Genomic DNA, 20,061 nt, shown 5'->3' on the forward strand with positions numbered 1-20,061 from the left:
AGCAGCAGAGTGGTTAGAAGGCTTCACCTAATTTTGATGTTTCATGTAATTTTAAACTTCTTTTATTTTAAGAGAGATGAACTTTTGCCATTTTAATTGCTGTTGTCATGTTACCATTTTAAAATTCCATGTAATAGAAGCTAATGCTAGTGGAGAGACTTAGGATGTTTTTACTCTCATATCTTCACCCCCCCCCCGGTCTCTTTTATGTCTTTTAAAATCACTAACTTAGATTCTAAATAATATATTCCCCTCCATAAGCAATATGAATTAAGAAAATCTCTTCATAGGGGGAAAATCCCTTCATGGATGGCCAGTTCAAACAGACAGCCCTTCATATAATGAAAGATATTATATATACTACCAGAAAATAAAATCTAGGATAATGACCAAAGACTAATTGGTTAAACTAATCATACTACGAAGGTAGAAGTCTTGGCCTTGTGGATGAAGTACCTTAAAGATGGTTATAGAAGCAGCTGGCTCCCAATAAAGAATTATGCAGTATTACAAAATTCCACTGAAGGGAAGCACTACCTTGAAAATACTAAGCTGAAAGAGAATTATTTCACGTAAAATACCTCTAATTTTCCTACCTCTTAAACATAGGCAGATGGGTTGGCATCAAAGAGCCTATTTGATTTAGATGCTCTTTCAGTGATCAAAATAGATGAAATAAATTGTGATCTTTTCACAGGGCTATGGAGAAGTGTATAAAATAGCAACCATGGGAAACCTATAAATAAATCTAGAACATTGTTATTAGTAATAGCATGATTTGTATTAGCATTGTATTTTGCTGCATCCTTTCATCATTTTAAGAAAAAAATTCTGTTTCATCCTGAAAGTCCAGCCATGCAGATAAATATAATTTTAATAACTGAAAATAAACATTTCTCCTATTATCCCTGTACAAGTTCCAAAGCAATTTGAGATGTACTACTGACTAAGATACAACACATGATTACAAGGTACATATAATGGTTCCTTTTAACACTTGAATCCAGTGAAGATCAAAGACTCTCAGCAACATGTCCATAGTTACTCAGCTGGGATGTTAGCAGGGGAACCTTGGAAATTCAGTCGCTACATCTTGAACTGGTTTATCTTGTGATTTTTATGGTTCTTTTGGAAGGCTGTATCAGAACTCAGATGATTGAATACAATCTCTTTGTCTGAGTGACAGACTGGCAAAAATCTTACAACTCAGAATTTCCAATAGTATGGCTCACTCGTGGATTCCTGAATGTAAAAACTCATTACCCAGATAGGAGACAGTAAGAGAATGACTCTAAGTCCTTTTACTAAGGGCTTTATATTTATATATGTACATATAATATTATATATTTATTTACATAATGTAGTACTATATAATCATTCATAATATATAGTCATATACCTATATGAAGCAGAGTCTCAAGCAAACCACCAGAGATGTACACCCCACCCCAATCTCACATAGAGAAGTTGGTGGGTGGAGTATGTATTGTGCTAACTACTCTTCCTAAAGGAAAAGACTAGCATGAAATCAGGTATTTCTTTTCACACTCCTTTGAGTAAGAAATGATTAACCTGACCATATCACTTAACTAGAAATTAAACATATTAATGAAGAGTGCAAAAAACAGAAGGACATTCATTGTAAGACACGTGACCTTTGCCTTCCCTGCTACAACAAAGACAGCAGTAATTCCTATTAGTCTTTCTTGTACAAAAAAGGAGCTCACCCATTTCCCTGGGTAATTTAATATTTCCTAGGCATATGCTAGGAATGTGATTTCCTTTCTAGCCCAAGATTTCTTAACCAAATCAATAACAGAAATAACAAAATTTGTGTGAGACCAAACTGCATTTATTGGTCTTGAAATTACCTAGTTTATGCTATACTTCTTAGTGGTTTTTATTTAAAGAAAAGGAACTTATCTTGTTGGCAGGAGGGTTTCTGAGTCAAGAATTGCATAGTTATTTTTGTTGCTTGCTTATTTTTTTAATTCAAAGTATATGATCTTATTTGCTGACAATATGAATCCTAAAGACTACTTTTTTATTATTTTCAGCTTTAAGAACATGTGCCAACCATTAAAGTAGAGGAAAGGGTTCTAATAGATCCATAGATCATTTCTTTTACCAGGAGTAGTAACTTTGCAAACTTTAGGGCAGGCTGATGCTCAGAAATAATGAAAGTCTTGCACTTGTTCAATCATTCTCTATATGTGCACAGTCAGATGATTCAACGAAGATCCTAGCAATACTTGCTGCATAAAATTAATTAATTACCACTCTTCAAATAGCACCTTTGTTTATAAGGACAATTGCTACACATGATATCTAAGTCCAAGTCATTTTCCAGCAAGGTGAAAGCAAGAGTTATGTGGAGAAGACAGTTACATGTGGTAGAAGCCAACACCAGAAGGTAGTACTACCCACAGTTTAATGAGACAGAATAGAGAGGAGACAGAGGAGGAACGGAGGATACCTGGCTAAAGGGGAATGTTGATTTTTCTATGCTGTTTGGCAATAACTGCAAGCATGCTACTAGTACACTTGTTATGTATTGCCTTTATTACTCCAGTGGAATTTTATCACTAATCCTTGGAATCTGTAGTATTGTTGTGTTACACATATAAATAAACAGGAAAAAAACAAAACCAAAAAACCTCTTGACTCATGATGAAGCTAGATTACCACACAACCCACCTAGCCTTTATTTCATAACCATGAACAACAGAAGTACAAGAAGTATAAACCTAGGGGGTTAGGGATAGAAGTCAGTTAGTAGGGTACTGGGGATCACATGCACAAATCCTGGGTTCCATACCTAGCATAATATAAACTGGGCTGGTAATGCATGATTATAATCTTAGCATTCAGGGAAGAGAGGCTGGAAAAACAGAAAGCCAAGGTCATCTTTGGCTACATAGCTAATTCAAGGTTACCGTGACCTGGCCTACTTGAGAACTTAGGGGATTCATTGGCTGGGAAGAAGAGACAAAGCACAAGCATGGATCTAGCACTTTCAAAGAAAACGACAACTAAAAATCTACATTGATTCTATTTGACTCCCCAGAGGAGCAGGGCATGATTCTTCCAGGAAGACTGCTTGCTCTCACTTGAAGTTCTTTTTTAAAATTTCAGGCCGATGAGATCTTTCAGCAGGTAAATCTGCTTGCCACACAAGCCATTGATCTCAGTTCAATTTCTGAAACCCATAGGGAAGAAAATAACTCAATCTTGAAAGTTGTTCCCTGACCCCTACACATTTGCAATGGCAAGAACATGCCTACACACACACACACACACACACACACACACACACACACACACACACACAGATGATGATGATGGTGGTGGTGGTGTCTGAGGGTTTTTTTTATGACTTTGGACTCTTGATTCTCAACTGGGGCGACTTTGCTCCCTAGAGGACACTTGAAAATTTTGGAAATATTTTTGCTGGTCACAACTGTGGGGCCAGGAACAACACTTACTGACAATATTGTGCTGAGTTCAGTGATGTTTCTAAGCCCTTCTAAGCACCCAGGGGTGCTCACCATAACAGAAGTCCAAAATGATCTGGCTTGAAACATCCACTGGAAAATCCTAGGTTGAGAAACCATTCCTGGGTGAAGTACATTACTTCCCTCTTGGTTTCCTTTCCATTGTTGAACTGGGATCAAGGTGTTGATTTATCATTGCTAAAGCTTGGTAGCCCATGTTGGAGACCTGGGCTTCTGGGAGAGCCGATTGGTTACTCATGGCATTTTTCCCCACTGGGGTACTAGAGGTGCACTGGTTATTCATTACATTTCTTCACTGGGGTGCTAAAGGCACATTGGGAGGAACTAGTTTATCAGTGTGAAGTAGCTCTGAGCTCTTTGCCATGACTTGTTTTTAACAGTCAATTGGCAAGCCTCAGTTGTGCTCCTTGCAATTGTCAGAGCTACAGCATGATCACAGTCATATTCAAATGCCCTGAGATGAACTAACCTTAGAGTCCTGCCTCCTGACCTGCTCCTTCCTATTCTGAGTTTGTAGACCCATGAAAATGGTCAAGGGCTTTAGGAGCTGAAAAGCACTTTCCTATCTGATTCAATTCCTTTGATCGTCTCCCCATTGGAGAAATGTTTGACTCCAGGGACTCAGAAATCTGGTGTGCTAGAGGTTATGTTGTACAATATTTCAAATTAGTATATTGATTAGTGGGATACAAAATCACATTTCTCCTCTGGGATCCTACAGGCCCACTAGGCAAGTCAACTTAGAAGTCCTTGGTAGCACTAAGCTGGTGGCAAGCATTGAAAAAGAAATACACTAAAGTTGCTGCCATTGTCATTCATGGCACATACTTTCTAGATCACTACGAATTGTTCTATAAAGATAAAGGCACATGTGCCTGTCAACATACTATGATACAAGTTTTAGTGGTGGACTTGAATTAAAAGAGATTAGAAGATGCTGGCCTAGGTCAGGAGGTCCCTTCTTGAGAGCCCATGAGCATAACAAAGCTTGAAAGAAGATTTTCACTCTTTATATCTCATTTTATCTTATCTGTGAGCTCACAGACTCAAGTTTTGTGAACAGTAAGGGGTCTAATGCCTTGATCAATAATTAGGATAAAATGTCTCTTAGTTCTATTTTGCAGACAAGTGGTATCATGAAACATAAAGTCAGATGAGGTTTTTACATGCATATTTTAACATAGTTTTAAAAAAACCTATTAAGTAAATCTGACACATAGTAGTAAAGACTTTGTAGTAGGTAGAGTCTGAAAACCATCTTATAGAGAGCAGGAAAGACATAGGAGCCACCAAACACTTTCCACAAGCAGGGAGAGTTCATAGTTCAGATAACAATAGCATGAATCACCCTTGCTTGGCACTTCAGCTAAATGAAGTGAATTCAGTTTTACTGAACTTGGGTGTACTACAGATGCTTTTTGAGTTACACTCTCAGTATGTGTAAATGGCCATATTGCACTGGCCTTCATATTGATAAGGACTAGTGTGTGTGTGTGTGTGTGTGTGTGTGTATGTATATATATATATACATACATACATATATATATACATATATATACACATATCTTGAAGAATGCTTTATACATCCTACCTTCATCAATTGACTTATTATTATTCCTGATGAAGTTTTGTGCATCTTTCCTATCCTTTAAAGAATAAAAATATGTCCAGCTGGAGATTTTCGATTATTTTCACTCATGTTTAGTTTTCAAGCCCCTCAAGAACAGTAGGAGACAATATCTATGTGATGTGAAATACTGTGTGCTGACATTCTCCAAGTTTAGCCCACATTATGATCATTTAGCAAATTTCTTAAATCCCATTTTCTGATTCAGTACATCTTGGGGACAGGTTTATAATTTTTTCCCTTCTACCAAGTTCCCAGGAGATGTTGTTGATGCCCAGCTGGAGGGCCACTTTTTGAGAAACACTGCTCCGCATGAAATTTTATGATGACTAATGCAATGCCCATTAGGAGAACCACATCAACAGCACCTCACTCACCACAAAGGCCCTGGAGCTTGACTCTAGGAGAGAAACGAAAGTTCCCACAGACCCGGGAATGAGAAGCCCATCATAACTTCCCCAGTCAAATTCACATTGCAATGATTGCTCCCAGAATGAGGTTCATACTTCCAGGAGGGAAAGAGGCATAAAATAAAGCCTCATTCTCATGTATCAAAAACATCTGCAACTAGTTCAGAAGCCAAAAATCCAAATCCTATGTCTCCTTTTTTTAGAATAAGGAGGAACATGAGTTATTGTCTTATTCTCCTAAGAAAATATCTTCATGAAACTGTTGTTTATTCTCCTCTTTTCACAGACCTTACCAACCCCTTTATTCTCAGTTGTCAAAACCAACACAGATTCACTGAAATTAATGAGGGACATAATTGTGCTCTAGATCAGGCAAGACATTTTCTTTTAGAACCTTCATTTCTCTGTTTTTTGGAAAACTTTGAGAAAGAGACATCTTATTCCTTCACAGGCTATTTCTGTTTTTTCCCTTAACTCTGTATGTTCACGTAAATATGACAAAAAAAAAATCCAGCATTTCTCCTTGAAATCAGATGATAGCCAAAAGATGGCTAGAATACCACAGATGGGACTAAGGGTCTGTGCTGTGGTTCAGAGGTTGAGAAAATAAAGACCAACATATGGGTAGGAAATTTTAACATAAAAGAACCAAACCAACCAACCAACCAATCAATCAATCAAACAAACAAAAGCACAGGAGCTTTTGAGTTAGCTTACAGCTGCCAAGATGCTAGCCTGGGGTAATGGCTCAGTCAGTTCAAAGCTTATTCTTACAGCATGAAGACCCAAGTTCAGACCCTCAGGGTCCATGTAAATAAGTTCAGATGTGCACTCATGTAAAAATCCAGGTGTAGTGGCACAGACCCATAATCATACTTCTGGGCAGATGAAGACAAGAGCATCCTTGAGGCTTTCAGGATAGTCAGTCTAGCCAAATCAGTAAACAAAAGGTTCAGTAAGTTACCTTCTCTCAAAAAATAAGCTGGTGGCTGGAGAGTGTTTGTAGAAAATTCCTGATGTCATCATCTGCAACATCTGCCCCCCCAAACACACACACACACACACACACACACACACACAAGCATGCACACACTTGTGTGTGCCAGCACTCACTCACACATGCACTCATGTGCAAAGTGCCAAGATGAGCACAGTAGGCTGACTCTTACAGAATGCAGAAATTATAAGAACATTGAAGTTTTCCAAAGAAGACCATGTGACCAGAAAACCCACCTCTGGGAGCTCAAAACAAACATGAATGGATTGGGCTAGTGTTTGATTGCTTTTGTCCTCAAAAGGCCCTGAACATCTGTATCCCACAGTTACATTGACAGCATAATCAATAATGTAAGACAGTGTAAGCAAGCTGGCCTGAAGAATAAACAAAACATAATTAAACCACACTTTCATTTGTCTCTGTTTTAACCAAGCTCCTGCTGAAGTTTAGTTCAATCCAGCATTCAAATGTAATCTTCTTATATGCACAGGACCCAGAAGCTTGCAGCTATTCATAACCATTAGTTATATCCACACTGGCCACTATGGAAGCTGCTGGCCCCATGTGAGATTTAAGCATCTGAAATACAACCATTCTGAATTGAGAAGAGCATAAAATATACACTTGACTTTTTAGGAGATAACAGAATAAAAGGAACATGAAATATTTCACTAATTAAGGAAAAAAAAACAATTGTATGTTAAAAGTGTTTTGAATACATTCAGTTAAATAAAATGAATTATTAAACTTAAGACTGCTTGCTTCTCTTCACTTTTCTTAATATACAAATAGGAAATTTACAACTACATGTGCTGATGGCATGGTGTGCATAAATTATGAATTTTTAAAAATATAATTTCTATTTTGTACAGTTTACAATTTTAAAGTGTACATTCCTGATGGTATTTTAGTATACACAGAGAGGTCTGTAGCTGACACCATGTTGTGTTTTTAGAATATTTCATCAAATTATAAAAATAACCCTTGACCCATCCATAGTCACTGCCCATTATATTCTTTTAGCAGCTGCCTAGAAAACAGAAACTTGTTTGTGTCTCTTTGAGTTTGCTCATTCTGGAGATTTCTGACAAATAAAATTCTATAGCATGTGGCTGAATACTCTTCAGTTATATAGATATACTGTATTGTATTTATCCCTCTAACAGTTGATGAATATACATACTGAAATGCTGTTATCCCTATTTTCATATGAGTTTGTTTGTACCACACTAACAGATGGCCCACTGAACTATACTCCACGTTGAATCTACTGTTCTACATTTCCTTCATTGGAGATTCAATGTCTCTACATTCTTATAGAGACTTGATTCTTGACTGGTTTAAACTAGGAGGAAGTAGTGTCTTACCACGACTTGGGTTGTACTGTGGTTTTGCCTGAATTAGGGTATCCTTACAAAAGAGCTTACAGGAATTTAGATTTGTCAAACCAACGTCCAGGGAAATCAGGCGCCGTGACTTCTTTTCTTGATATTTCGTTCTCTCAGTTTATTTCCTCTCTCCCCAAAGACCTACTTGTCTCCACAGCAGTATTCTGAGTCATGCTGTTCCCAGTGAGCAGAGGTCCCTTAACAGTATGGGGCACATCACATGTCACACACAGCAAGTGATAATATCTATGTGGTAGACTGGGAAAAATGTATGAGACTGTTCACAGTATGAAATAAATGGCCCTATGGCTTGAGCCACCCTGAAGTCTGGAGAGATGAAAATCTAAGCATGCACACAACTATATATATATTACCATTACCATTTATTATCTTAACTGGGACAATGGTTCTACTGAAAGGATATGCTATTAATAATCTCACTGAGACTACAGACATAAAGCAATTCAGTCCCAGCAAACTGTGACATATGGTTATCCTGTCTATATCCTTTTGTGACACACTGGTTAGAAAGTTCTCTTCCAGAAAGCTGTGAATCCCAAACTATTTCAATGAGAATGTTTCCTATTGGTCAGCCTGAAGATTTGTGGCATAATTGCTGGCATAAGTGGAACTCGTGTCTGTGTGGTGTGTGTGTGTGTGTGTGTGTGTGTGTGTGAGAGAGAGAGAGAGAGAGAGAGAGAGAGAGAGAGAGAGAGAGAGAGAGAAGTATGTATGTATATGGGTACATTTGAGTAGGTGGGGAGCATGCACACATGTCTATATGCATGTGGAAATCAAAGAACAACTTGTGTGTCACTCCTCAGGTGTCATCCACCTTTGTGGTTTTGAAGTGGGTTTTTTTCATTACCTGAAGCTTACCAAGTAACCTAGACAAGCTCACTGACAAACCTTGTAAATCTGCTTGTCTTTGTCTCCCCAGCTCTGTGTGTACAAGCACACAACCCCCTCAGTCTCTTACAGGCTTTTTAAGTGGTTTCTGGGGATCAAATTCAGGCCCTCATGTTTGCCAGGCAAATACTTTACTAACTGAGGTCTTGTTCCATCCCCCATAAAAATGGAACTTCTTGGAAATAGTAGGACAACAATTAACAGCAGACAGCTTTCTGCCTTTAATTGTAACAGCCTTAGTACCTGGAAGCTGTGAGAAATAATTCTCCACTGAGCTGAGTAACCTTCAATAATTTGTCCCTCAAGAACTCATTCCTCCCCAGTGCTCGGTCCCTAAAAATAAATCCTCCCGTGCATCTTACCCAACACTCTTCTTCTTCGCCCAGCTTCTCAGTTTGCTCCTTTTCCCTTCTAAATAATGCACAAAGCAATGGCAGAATGCCCTGCCTCATCCACCTATCATTTTACATACTGGAAGTCTCATGCACAAATGAAAGGAAATGAGTAAGACGGCAGAAAATCCTTCTGTCACAGAGGCATTATTTGAAGGAGAGAAAAATGAGAAAAAAGGGGGGAAACCAAAGGAAATAAATGATTTCAATAAAAGTGTTCTTTTTCCAGTTGTGTATTTAATGGTTTTTATTTTAATATTTGGAGTTTTATAGGCCAAACGACATATACAAGCACATAGGGAGACTTGCTCTATACCACAGATTTTTCTAATGTGCAATTTGGGCATCAGTCGAAGGCCATTCAATCCCTCACCATTATTTTTAGATAAAGCCATGTAGCATTTCATGGAGTTTCAAATTATGCCCTGCAGTTTCTCCACAACATGCCCTTCAGAACTAGAGACTGGATGTTTATAGCTGTTTCCAGCTGGGCTTTCAACAGTGTGGTAAAGAGAAGTTGCCCTTCTTTCTCTCTGAACTCAAGCAAAGCTCACAGATTTTAGGAAGACATGCAATAGCCAAGTGAAGCGACAATATCCAACCTAGCAGAATTATGATATTCATCATCTGCAGGAGTGGAGGTTATTATTATTTTGACTTTGTTGTTAAGGATCCTACTTCCCAGAATCCCCTTAAGTGGCTATCAACCAAATGTGGCATTCTACAGTTGTTAGGACAATGTAGCAAATACTGTCAGTACTCTGCTCTCGTTTCCTCAGATCCCTTCCTTATTGCTTCTGCTTCTGCCACTTTCCAACCCTCATGCTTTCAGTCATCAAAGAGAATGTACAAATCTTCTTTGTGGTTACCCTCTCAGGGTCCTGTTCTCTGACTTTGTGCATTACTAGAGAGAACAGGAACTATTTTTTTTTAAACAGTAACTAAGACGTAGAATGAGGTACTATTGCCATGACTGTGACAAAATACCCTACAGAAACAATCTTAGGAAGGAAGGATTTTTTTCCCTCATAGATTAATGGAAGTTTGAATCTAGAGGTCCATTTCTGGACTCAACAAGGATTCTCGTGGTGGTCGGAAAGCACAGAGAGGTACAGAAGGGCTTGGGAACGAGGCACAACCTTCAAAGATCTTTCCCCAGAGAACTATTTCTTCTAAGTAGGCTCCCTAAAATTTTCATTACCTTCCAAAATGCTAACCCCTTGAGGGACAGTGGTTTACCATATGAACCTATGAGAGGCTTTTCATATTCAAATCACAAGGTAGGACTATCCAAGCCGAGCTCTCCCTGTTCTGGTTGAGATACACATTTGTTTTAATCGGTAATTTAAGTATTAAGTACACATATTGCATTTGGATCTTTTAAATCTTGCAACACTATTTTTGAGATCTCTTCAGCATCCTTTTGAAAAATTTATTTCTATTTTGTTGAGTTAAAAAAATAAAGCTTGGAGAAATGTAGTGGCCTTTCAAAGGTTACACAGGAGGTGGTCGTTCTATGATTCACAGTTAGGTTTTGATTGCTTTTGTCTAGTGTTCTTAGAATTCTGAAGTTCTTGTCTTCTCTGGGGAAAAGACTAGTTAACAAATTGAAGTTCCAATGCCTAATGACTACTTTGAATCTCAAAATAACTCAAAACATGGAATGTAACAAGATACCTTAATGATAACAAGTGAGTTGCTACTAGCAGCAGTATCTCATCTGCTGTCATGTAATGTTCATGCCCTTTATCTAGAACAAGATGCTCATTTTCTTTGTCATGGCAGAAGTCTGGCTATCATTTCAAGGGTTAGAAAAGAAAATAGAATTGGCCAGATATACTAGGATGTCCATTCTAGTCCAGCCAGCAACTGTGGGTTCCTGCCTGTTCCCATGGGAAATGCTACTAAGTGACAGTGACCAATGCGGCATTGAGCTTCACAACATAAGGTTCAAGAGCCAGTCTGTAGTAGCTATATGGCTCTGAGCACTGATACATGTAAGAAATGTGATTAATCTGAGCTTTGATCTACTTGCAAGCTAATATGTCAGTCTGACACTTTCTCATGCTGTCTTATAGAAGACATGAGGCACCAATGCCACAGAAAAAGAAATTTGATGCTGATGAAAAGATTATAACCAGATGTCAATATCTGTGCCACTTTCAGAGTTCCAATTCTCATGGAAGGACACAAAAGATCAGGTGACACCTGTACCTTGTGAGTTATAAGAATTCTAAATGTGGGGAAGTTGAGTCTTCCTTAATGGATGCAAAAAACACTTGAACTTAGTCTAGAAAGGAGACTTCCTCTTGATTTGACAACAATAAACAACCTTCACCTTCGTCCATCCCTCCACTCTCCCATGTTCACTCATTTCACAATAGCCTTGTTAAGTCAGTTTTTATGAACAGTGATTGGGGCTTTTCTTTGCAAGTTTTACAGAAAGCTGAAAGATACCCAGAAAATGGTTACCAATTAAATACACAATAGGTTTCACCTCTTTACTTCCTGCTTAGAAAAATTCCTCATGCTAACCCCTTCATCTTCTAGCATCTTTTCTGATGGTTTTATAATTGCATGGGACTAATGGCAGCTATGGAATGAGAAAATACCTTGGGTGTGGCACCAGATCCCTTAGTTTTGTAATTTCTTCATTAAGCAAATATGCACTGAGCATATGCCACCTACAAGGCCCCATTGAATGTGCTGGATTAAAACTGGGCTGATTCACTTTCTCTTCCTTGAGAGGCATCCCCAAACCCCTCTGAGGCTTCCTTTTCTCTAAACTAAGATGAACAAAACTTTCTCCACACCATTATTAGGAATGATTGAGGCATTTAAAAAAATATCAAGTAATACACTCATTCAGTTTTCTCCAAAATCTCTTTTCCATATGAGCCTGACATAGAAACCTAAGTAAATCTACTGTTGCCCAAATTTCATTACAAGACCAACAAGCACATTTAATGAACAGCTGGGAGGGGACTGGCAATGGGGAGGGGAAGCATAAAACAATTTCTCTCTGATCCCAAATTGAAAATGGATGACAGAAAAAAAATAAGGTTCCTTCATTAATATTCTGTTCTAGGATGTCTCATTTAACAAAGCCTTTGTGTGCTGTGTCTGCTTAACCAGACTTTTTATAACTTCACTACAACAGCAGGAATGGTTTCCATCCTAAGGTCATCTGAAAAGCTTTTGTGGATAGGCTCGCCAATGCACTTAGCTATTAAATAATGCACCTGGATACAATCCAAATAGCTTTTAATTCTCCTTAGGGCTGGAAAATCACAAAATAATAAATCCCTAAGGCCAAAAGCAGTGTTGATTTATTTATTCCTCTCCTTTATTTTCTAGGCTTAGGTTAAAAAGAAGACAGAGAGGTATCAGTGAATTTAGATGTCTGATATTAAAAAGGATTCACAGAACTTATAATTAGTCACGGGACTTTGAAAGCCTAACAGGACTTGCTTCTTCAGAAATCCTTGGGCATGATTTATACTTCTAACTTCAAAGAAAACTTCATTTGTGTTTCAGACACTTCTTTGTAAAACGTCAGAAAACCAAGTACAATGGAAAGAAAAGGAGGGGAGAAGACAGGAAAATTAAGAGGCACAGCTCTAGAAGTACTGGCACCAGAGTTCTCATCAAAGGAGTAAATCCCCAAGAGAGAATGGAGTTTTGAATAGTTTTAAAAAGATGAGATAGTTCAGAGGGCAAACCTACATAAGACACTAAAATCAACAGTTAAGATTAGAAAGGAAATAATACATGTTTATATATACTGGACTATGACAAATTTGAGGGGTGCCTTTAGGACCCATCCTAATCTAACTGAATCAAAAAAGAAGAAGAAGCAAAGAAGTGGGTAAAGAATAGTGTCATAACAGAGAAGAAATATTGCCAAATATGTGTAAGTAGTACTTGGAAGAAGTCAGAGACAGAGAGACAGATACAGAGACAGAAAGACACACAGAGGATCAGAGAGGTAGAGAGAAAGGTTGAGGGATGGAAGGAGGGATGTAAGAAGGAAGGGGAGAGGGAGAGGGAGAGGGAGAGGGAGAGGGAGACACCTGTTGGTATCTTTGTTGATGCTGACCTGGGAAGTTAAATATAATTTTTAGGAGAGCAAGGAGTAACTAACACTAATTTTGCATCTTTCTTGTTGAAAATAACAGTGTGTACATGGTTGTGAATACAAGGACTCAGGAAGCTGAGGAGAGAGAATTACAGTAAGTTCAAGGTTAGCTTTAGTTACACAATGAGTTTGATGTTCACTATATGTTCTCTCTCTTCCCCCTCCCCCTCTCTCCCCCCCTCTGTGTGTGTTGTAGACTGTTATCAATAGAAATAAACTGGATATCTCAAAAAGACATAATTTGTGGATAAGTAGGATTAATTCTTGTTGAGTAGAGTCTTTTCTTGTTAAGGTTGATTTTTTTTTCATTAAAATTCCATTCAGTATTCTACCTAGCTTTAAACTTACCATCTTGAATGAGCTGGCCTCAAACTTGCAACAGTCCTCCTGCTTCAAGCTCCCCCCAAATAGTTTAAGGGCATGCACCACTATACCAGGTACTGTGACTCCACATTGATTTCAGAATGCAGATAACCCTTTCTATGCTAAGAGCAAAGCAAAGCGATGAAAAACAGAATCTATTAGTTCATTAGTTCATTCATGCTCTGAGCACAGTCAATCAATCACCCATCATATGTATTTCTCAAATTTGTAACTTAGCAAACTTAACCTCATGATACAAAGAGATCCAAATATTTACACATTTTCCCTAAATCACAATAGCTCAAAGACTTTTTATATGATTTAGTTTATAAAAAATATAAAATTCAGAACTGATGGGACACATCCGTAAAGAAGAAAGATTATGATATAGAAGGGCTGCAAGGCAGAGAACTACCATGACCTTAAGAGTTGGTTTATTCATGTCGACCTTCAGTCTCACTACATGAGAACACTGCCCCTACTCACTTGTATTTCCATGGTGCCAGTTTTGTTTTGTTTTTTTAAATACATTCAAGTCATGATGCCTACTGTGAAAGCCCTGCCTTTGGTCCAACCAGAAAGCTATCCTCATCTTGAAAACCTACTTGAGATGTTTCCCTGTTTAAAAGTATTTCCTTGCCCTTTTCTAAGCTATCAATTTCCTTTTTCCAAGTTTTAGGTGGCAACTAAAGAGGGTCTTTATTCTGTCATTTCTGAGATCTTTGATTGTTTCCTGACTTCTCAAACATTTATCATCTTCCCAAATCGTATGTAAATGATTTGAACACAGGATTTAAGGCCATCCCTTTATAGGGTTTCATGTTTTGAACATTGTAGGCCCTTTGAAAATAGTTAACCATTTCTTGACCATGCTACTTTTGTATCTGTGTGTATACATGTGTTGGTACATATATGGGAGTACATGATTGTGTGTGTGTGTGTATGTGTGTATGTATGCACACACACACACATGTGCATGCATGTGCACACCAAAGTAATTTAGTGTCAATTATTAGGTTTTGTACAAATTGGTTTTCTGAGATGTTGTTTCTCACTGTATGGGAGCTCACCAAAAAGGATGGACTGGCTACCAAGGGAGCACCAGGACTTACTATCACATTACCCTAACTCTTACATAATAAGCTTCTTGATGTAGCTTCTATAGACTCAGGTCCTTACAGCAGTATCCTTACTAAACTATCTACCTAGCACTGGATCATCCTTCTTTTGCCATCTGAGTGTGCTTGCTCATTAATGTCTTCAGCTCTGATGATCCCACTGACCATTTCTTTGCTTTTTTTTCTGCATTGCCCCATCACATGCTTTGATCCATTAACTCAGAAAACAAAACTGTCCATTTTCATCAACCTCCCTCTACATTTCTAAATCCTTGGAAGTCATCTGTAAGCTGGGACACTGCTGTGTTCCTGGAAGAAGATATGGAAATCTCTATGTTATGTTTATAGTTTAGTCTTATCCATCCTCTTTCCATACCAGTAGAAACACACTGCTTCTTGTTCTATGATGTTTAGTTCTGTCTGCGACTTTATTTACAAGAAAAACAAACTCCAAGAAAATAAACTCTTTCTGCGTTCCTGAAGGTTTTGATAGCTCTTTAGTACTTATGTCAATACAGACACCTACTGCAGGTTAAAAGGTAAACCTTAAAATATCAAGGGGCAATGTAGGATGCAAGGGGCAATGTAGGATGCAAGAATATATTCATAACACTTTACACACCCCTTCCAGAAACATTGTTCCAATCATTTCCATGGCTACTTGTCATCCTCCATCCTACAACAATGGCATTCCTTTGCTCTATTTAAAACTGTAGTTGGGAATTAACTAAAGCTGGCATTTGCAAATGACTGAGAATGAGATGTTTCCATTCCTACTCACAAAGTGCTCACCAACAAAGCCAATGTGAGGTGGGATTAAATGGTTTAAAAGATTATTTCCAGGTTTCATTTACAAAAATCTCCATATTCCTTATTAAAATTTACTTTATGAGTTAAGTAGGTATTTGCTTAATTTTTTTGCCAAAATTCATAAATGATTTACTGTGGAATGAGCATGGAGCTATTTCACAAAGAAAAAAGCCATTTTAATTCAGGAGAAAAAAACCACATTTGTTAGACCAGATTCAAATGTCTGTGTCTTCTTTAATTTATAATAAGCAGTATTCCTTTTTATTTCTATTTCACCTCATCCTTCCCCCCGTCCCATCTACCCTAGCACAGTAGTTCTTAGATAAGGTCCTTTTGGGCTGTCATGTCTTGGAGAACTGGCTGCTAATTAATATGTATTGAATAAAATATGAGAATGTTGCTAATATTCTCCAGTGTGCACGACAGCTATATGTCTCCTGTCCAGCATCAACACAGAGTCATTCTGTCTACATTTTAATTGTACCAAGGTTGAAGAACCATACATGGCACCTAGGAATACTGAGAATACAATAATATAGAAAACATAAAAATAATATAGAAGATACATGTAAGTTAGTATACATCCCTCACTTTAGAGCCAATGTAGACCATCACAGAAAAACGCAACTGGAAACAGTGTAGAGATCAATAGTTATTAGTTATCCCAGCCCAAGTGGGATGTAGCTTAGATGTATATCTACATCAAATCTCCTGTATCTGTGGCTCAGGGAACCAAGCAGAAAAGGGGTGTGGAAAGACTGCAAAAGCCAGAATACCAAGAACTCTGCTGTGAAATAATCTCCTAGAAATGTTTGTATAAGTACAACCTGAACAATGGTGATGTCAATGGACATGTTAATGTGGAAGGAGGAGAAGTTCATGGGTTCCCATCTCTAAACAAAGAATAATGACGGCTGAGAGAAAAATTAGCCCATCCCAAGGCTAAGACACTTATTGGTTGTCCAATGCAGAGTAGGCAGCTCTGAATCCATATACACACAAGTAATAAAACATGGACTCATTAGGTTGTATTTATATCTCTGTTCATACACAAACACTCAAATATGTGTGTATATAACAATAACAATCAAAGAAAAAGAGGTTGTAAACTTGAGACTCATGGAAGACATAGTAAGGGTAAGAGGGAAAAAAAAAACAAAAGAGGCTGAAGGAAGGAAAGGGAGATAAGCAATGTAATTCTCTTTTAATTAAAATATATTTTGATAATAAAATAAATCTTTAAAATGTTTTCAAAAAGAGGAAGGAAGGAAGGAAGGAAGGAAGGAAGGAAGGAAGGAAGGAAGGAAGAGTCTGGGGTCCCACAGGAAAACACAATGTGACAGTAACAAGAATTTATTGATTTCTTTAAAGTTGAAGAAGTTTTAAACAAAGCTAAATATATTTGCTGGAGAAAAGATTAAACATGATTTCTCTTTGGAATGTATGAATTGCCAGCATCAGCATTCTTATACTCTGTGGCCATTATTAAGTACAATAAAGGTTATTTGAACATAAGCCTCATGCCACTGGGGCAGTCAAGCTGATAACTGAGAAAGCATTTAAATGATTAATGAGAATGTAGTATATACAGCATAAATATGCTATAAAAGGGATTGATTCATATCCTGAAAAGGAAAGAGATAGGCTAGGAGATTTTATCACATTTCTTGGGATCATATGCCATTAAAAACGTATGAACTGTTTATTTCTGTAATTTTCCATGTAATATTTCCTGGAATATGGTAAATGAATCCTCAGAACATAAAAATGCAGTTACAGGGGAGCTATTGTACTTGATGTTGGTATGAAACTATAAGAAACATAGTGGAAGATCAAGGAAAGAGACTTTTCTGCAGAGCAATTTGCCAATATGTCTCAGGAACATAGCAACATATAAACTTTTTTCTCAAAAGCATCATTTCAAATAAGGTATAATAATAATAAAAAAAAACAATCAAAGCCATGGGAAAGGATTCTACTATTACTATTTTTAATAGTAAACCACTGAAAACAGCCAAAAATTCCAAAGGTGATAACTAAGGATACAATACTATTAATTTCAAAAAAATGTGTAATAGTTTAAAAATTGATGTTAAAAATAGGAAATTTATAATTAAAGTATGTTCTTGATTTTGTTTTCATTCACTCTCAGACACACACATAAAATATGCACATTCATACACAAAAGAGCAAAAAGTAAGACACAGAGCACCTGCTGTGTCACTTTCTTAAAATAAATACTGAGATAAGGTCTCATATATTCCAGGCTAGCCTCAAACATGCTACAAAGTAATGACTACCATTGTAAAAGCAGATTCAGAGTTCCTCATGTTTAGCTATAAACTGACAATCATAGACCAATAGAAAAAGATAAAACAAAAGACAAACAAAAGGAGAAATGACAGGTAGCCAATAGAAAATTCAGCAAAATAATGTAAACTATTATAGCCAAGAAGATTTAGGGGAAACCTATAGGGCAAAACCAGAATGCTGCAAAATAGAACAACCAGAAAACAACAACAACAACAACACACACACACACAGCAGCAGCAACAACAACAACACATTAGAAAAACCTGTTTTTAACAAAAAGCAACATCAAAAAAGTATATATATATATATATTTCAATGAAGCAAAAGGGGAGAGAGAACAAAGAAAAGCAGAGAAACAACAATCTCGAAGTTTCAACAGTCATGTAAGAAGAGCATCAAAATGAAAGAGCAAAATAAATATAGAGTATAATATCCCATTATAGGGGAATGTCAGGGCCAGGAAGTAGGAGTGGGCGGGTTGGGGAGCAGAGGGAGAGGGGAGGGGATAGAGGATTTTCGGATGGGAAACCAGGAAAGGGGATAGCATTTGAAATGTAAATAAAGAACATATCTAATAAAAAAATAAATATAGAGTATAAAATTGTCAACAGTTCTAGAGGTCATGTTTAGGCAATTTTACAATAAAGTCACTCATACATTCTGAAATGTCGTTGATGTTTAATGAAAAGTTTCTAGAAACATCAATCACACTTTAGAATATACATGTTCAATAGAAAACACTAAAGAAGAAAAAAACAATTGCCCATAAAACAATGCCATCTAACTAGCATCAGACTTCTTATCCATAATGATGATATGATGGTACAATTCTTAGAAAATGAACAAACAAAAAAACAAAACCCTTTCCATCAACAGTTTTATCATAAACCAAACAGGAGAAAACAGAAGTGTAGAAAGATATGAGAGCTAACTTCCCATTCATCTATTCCTTTAAAGTTATTTAAGAATGGACTCAAGTAAAACACGAGATTATGCAACAAAAACAGAGAGAGAAAACACAGTAGTTAAGAACAATCACCAAGGGATGGAGGAATGGTTAGGGCAGCTGTGCCTCAGGCTTGACACTGGATCAGATGGAATGAAAAAAAGAAAACAAATGACCCTGTCTCAAAGAAAGGAGTGGGTGAGGACTGCTAACCAAGCTTGTTCTGTGACTCTGTAGTATGTTCTGTGGCAAGTTCCTATACTTACATACACAAAGATGAGAATGAAAACAAAAACAAGTGTAAGGTGAAATCTTGTAAAGATAGGTAAACCAAAGTATCAAAGAAAGTATCAAAAGATATTCTATTAGTATATAAAACAATAAGCAAGTGATTAAATATATTATTTAAAATTTCAAAAATCTAACAAAAAAATCCAGTTTGTGTCTCTTAACTCCATTCCATCCCCAGATGTTCAGGAATAAAACCATGATGTGGTGATGGAATGAAGTCACTAAATTTCCTTATAATCTTGAGCCATAGACTATGAAAGCAGGCATTATTTAAAAAGTAGGAGATGGGGAAGGGGAGAGGAAAGGAGGGAGGAGGGAAGGAGGGAGGAGGAGAAAAAAAGAGAGACAGGGAGGGGGAAGGAGGGAGGGAGGGAGGGAAGGAGAGAGGGGGGAAGTGAAGAAGAAAAAATCCTCAGAAGGTTATGTCATAGACTGCTAGCCAGGCATATACACTGGAAAAACAAAGAGAAGAAAGAGACCCCCTTCTCAAACAAGGAAGTAGGTGAACACTGGTACTCAGTATTGTACTCTGATTTTCAAGCATGTTCTATAGCACTGCCTCCCTGATACAGTGTGCACACATAAGGATGAATAAATTAAAATGCCCAGAAAGGCCTTCACTGACAACTTTTGTGGGAGGAATGTAGGAAGCCCTCATGTCTAGTCTCTAGCATGTAGAAAGTCTCTTGTCATTTTTAATCTCTTTTCCCAAAATACTTGATATACAAAATTCATATATCTTTGTTGTTCATTGTTGAGAAACAAGCTACCCTAAATCTTAGCAATGACAAACATTTATTGTTATAGTTTCTGTGGAAGGAGGTAGTGATCTTAAGACTATGGT

General features: G+C 37.3%; 1 protein-coding gene across 13 annotated transcripts in view; it reads right to left on the minus strand.

Annotated features, from left to right (window-relative positions):
• Frmpd4 (FERM and PDZ domain containing 4) overlaps nt 1-20,061 on the minus strand; it is a 1,105,936-nt gene that overhangs the window by 307,568 nt on the left and 778,307 nt on the right. The gene's annotated exons all lie outside the window — the stretch shown is intronic.

The sequence above is a fragment of the Mus musculus genome, chromosome X (genome assembly GCF_000001635.26).
Source record: "Mus musculus strain C57BL/6J chromosome X, GRCm38.p6 C57BL/6J".
NCBI classification, from domain to species: Eukaryota; Metazoa; Chordata; class Mammalia; order Rodentia; family Muridae; genus Mus; species Mus musculus.